At 36.4% G+C, this 4,068-nt stretch overlaps 1 pseudogene; it reads right to left on the bottom strand.

Annotated features, from left to right (window-relative positions):
• Positions 1-1,179: 1,179 nt before the first annotated feature.
• On the bottom strand, positions 1,180-3,066 carry LOC147910077 (uncharacterized; annotated as a pseudogene).
• Positions 3,067-4,068: the final 1,002 nt, after the last annotated feature.

Raw genomic sequence — 4,068 nt, 5'->3', positions numbered from 1 at the left:
ATTTTAATATTGCATATTTAAACATAGGGAATGCATAAATAGCTTAGCACTGGTTCTACTGCTAAGTCTAACTTCTATCTGCGTATGTATATTCACACATTATAGTATACATATATGCAATATTGTATAATATTGCCTATATATGTATTATATTTAAGTACACACACCACTAATATTTTAACATGATTAACTTCTACATCTTTTTATTAACGTAGCAAAATATGGTATAGCTACGTATATTATATGTGTAATATATCTATGTATAGCTAATATATATCACATTCTGACTTAAAATGACATTGTACAACAGGAAAATTGCTATTAGGGCCATGTGTCAATGTATACTGTCAATACTGAAAAGCTATAGTTACGTATTTTCAGTACTCGCAGTTAATATCGATACACAGTCGTAGTATCACTTTTTCCTATGATCAATATCATTTTAGGATTTAGTCAAGATGTAACATATATTATTATCAATATATGGACATGTGTTTCATATATATATATATATATATATATATATATATATATATATATGGATATTCATGAAAAAGAATTACATTATGTATATGCAATTATGTATGTGCAATTTATTGATACTATTATTATTACCTAAAATGGCATTGGATGTAAAGAAAAAGTGCTACTACGGCTTCGTATCGATATAACTGTTAAAGTTAAAAATCTGTACTTTATGTATATTACAGATTTTTAATACTGGTGATATATATTGGAACACGGCCTACACTGCATGTGTATATAATACAACTGTATTTCTAAGGTCCGATTCTACAAATATAAGATTAACTTCAATTACGGTTTATTTTTTTCTCAATTTTAAAATTGTTAAATTTTGCAAAATAAATTTTACATTTGTGGAACCGACTCTAATACACGTCCCTGCTAAGATGGTAATATAGGAAACGGAATAAAAATATCGATAATTAATCGATCGAATTTCCTGCATCATCATATTGACGATCATATTAACGCAGAGGGCGTAAGCATCTTATTGGAAATAAAAATCTGCAATATCGACCTTGATTAACTTCAGCCTTCACTCCAGCACCCCCTTAAGCACCAAGGAAACGCTATCGTTTCCACACCTTGAGGTAGATAGCTTGGCGCGTTTTTTTTTAAGTGGTTTCCCCAGTAGGCCTAAACCACTCTCATTGTTTAATGCAACAATTGTTCGAAATGACTTCCTTGTGCTTGTGAACAGAGTTCGGCTCTTCGAACTATTTGCCGCGTTCCATGGTGCATGTCCGACGTAATGATATTAAAGGCCGCTATGATCTCATCGCGTACCTCATCAAATTCCAGGCCATCACGCCTGTGCTCGATTAAATCTTTTATATGGCCCCAAACGAAGTAATCAAGCACATTTAAATCTGGCGACCTTGCCGGCCAAGTAATCGGACCATCACGACCCATCCACCTCTTCGGAAAACGCGCGTCTAACATTTCTCTTATTTGGCGGGAGAAATGTGCGGGAGCTCCATCATGCTGATAAATCAGCGTTTGGCGAATATTGAGAGAAACGTCCTCGAGAAGCACCGGTAAATCATTTTCTAAAAATTCTGTGTAGGCCTGTGCGCTGAGACGTGGCGGCAAAAAATGAGGACCGACCTAAAAATTGTCAATTGTAAATACATTCAAAAAAACTATGGAAGAAAAGCTATTTTCTTTATAATTTACAAGAATATTTACCACTCGGTCCTTTAACACTCCTGCCCATACGTTGAGTGACCAACGATATTGAAAGGCGCCCTCGCGAATGGTGTGTGGATTTTCGAATTGCTACACCAAATGGTTTCTTGAGTTGAACACACCATTTGGCGTAAAAGTGGCCTCATCCGTCCATAAAATATAATCGGGAAATGAGGCATTTCGCCGATATTGTGCAAGAAGCCTTGTGCATATTTTATTGATGTTTAATCTCTGCAAAAAAGCGTTGTGATTATCGAGTAAAAAGAATAAGTAAATACCTTCACAAAAATGAACGCGCGGTGCTTTATCTCGCTCCAGCAATTGCTATATGCGTTGGTAACGAAACGACCGTAAATTATTTTGTAAAATGCGATGCACCGTACATCGCGGTAAACCGAGTGCGCGAGACGCACACTGGTTCCAGGATTTTCGTCGAACATCCGAAGGACTCCTTCTTCAAGACCGACGTTGCGATGTATCGGTGGACCATAGTTTCGCGTCTCCCGCAGGAGACTGCCTGTTTCCTTCGCCCGTAGGATACATTTCCTAATGGCCTTTGACGAAGGACGCCGCTCACGATTAGGAAATCGTTCCGCGTAAATACGCGCCGCGAGTTCAGCATTTTCCCGTTTCAGCCATCCCGTAAACAGATAATCATATCTGTATACTCTTCCGTATTATATGACATATTTATAAGCGCACGTTGTCACCGAATACAGACCAGCACACGTGTACAGTTGGTGGCGAACGAGAAAAAAACATTTAACAATCGGAAACATTGGACAGTCCATGTTTCCGATTGTTAAATGTTTTTTTCTCAGTACAGCAATTGCTGGAGCGAGATAAAGCTCCGCTCGTTCATTTTTATGAAGGTATTTACTTATTCTTTTTATTCGATAATCACAATGCTTTTTTGCAGAGATTAAACATCAATAAAATATGCGCAGGGCTTCTTGCACAATATCGGCGAAATGCCTCATTTCCCGATTATATTTTATGGACGGATGAGACCACTTTTACGTCAAATGGTGTGTTCAAGAAACCATTTGGTGTGGCAATTCGAAAATCCACACACCATTCGCGAGGGCGCCTTTCAATATCGTTGGTCAATCAACGTATGGGCAGGAGTGTTAAAGGACCGAGTGGTAAATATTCTTGTAAATTATAAAGAAAATAGCTTTTCTTCCATAGTTTTTTTGAATGTATTTACAATTAACAATTTTTTTATTCGGTCCTCATTTTTTGCCGCCACATCTCAGCGCACAGGCCTACACAGAATTTTTAGAAAATGATTTACCGGTGCTTCTCGAGGACGTTTCTCTCAATATTCGCCAAACGCTGATTTATCAGCATAATGGAGCTCCCGCACATTTCTCTCGCCAAATAAGAGAAATGTTAGACGCGCGTTTTCCGAAGAGGTGGATGGGTCGTGGTGGTCCGATTACTTGGCCGGCAAGGTCACCAGATTTAAATGTGCTTGATTACTTCGTTTGGGACCATATAAAAAATTTAATCGAGCACAGGCGTGATGGCCTGGAATTTGATGAGGTACGCGATGAGATCATAGCGGCCTTTAATACCATTACGTCGGACATGGTGCACCATGCAACGCGGCAAATAGTTCGAAGAGCCGAACTCTGTTCACAAGCACAAGGAAGACATTTCGAACAATTGTTGCATTAAACAATGAGAGTGGATTAGGCCTACTGAGGAAACCACTTAAAAAAAAACGCGCCAAGCTATCTACCTCAAAGTGGTGTGGAAACGATAGCGTTTCCTTGTGTTTAAAACGTTTATATTTTCAGAAGAATATGAGTAGCGTCTGCATTGCACATGAGTAGCGTCTCATCGCATTCTGTAATTTAATTTTTTTATTACATCCAGAGAAAAATTTCTTCAAAGAAATGTTTCTTTGCTATACGATTAAAGAAAACATTTCTTTGATTTGAACGTTATTTCTTTGATTTAAACATAATTTTTTCAAATTAAAGAAATTTTTTTCTTTAACCGTGTAGCAAAGGAACACTTTCTTTTCTTTGAATCGAAGAAACCTTTCTCTGAATGTATAACATAAATATTTAATAGTTTTAATTACATTTAATTTTTCTTATCTTACAAAATGATTTCGTAATTAATAATTAAGTAAGTCTGTACAATCCAATCGTAAATCTGTGTAAATCCAATATTCTTTCAGTTGAAACTCTTACCTTTTTTGTTTTTTAAATCGTTAAATGCAATTGAACATATTAATTACATTATTTTGTATCACTGTTAGAAATGTTTTAATGAATTTTAAGTAACGTGTAACGGAAGCTTATGGTCATGCAATAATTGAAAAGAATTGAATAATTTACT

This window comes from Acromyrmex echinatior, chromosome 3 (assembly GCF_024713525.1).
Source record: "Acromyrmex echinatior isolate Ae372 chromosome 3, ASM2471352v2, whole genome shotgun sequence".
Taxonomy (NCBI): domain Eukaryota; kingdom Metazoa; phylum Arthropoda; class Insecta; order Hymenoptera; family Formicidae; genus Acromyrmex; species Acromyrmex echinatior.
The sequence above is the reverse complement of the archived record's forward strand: the minus strand, read 5'-3'. Positions and strand labels throughout refer to the sequence as shown.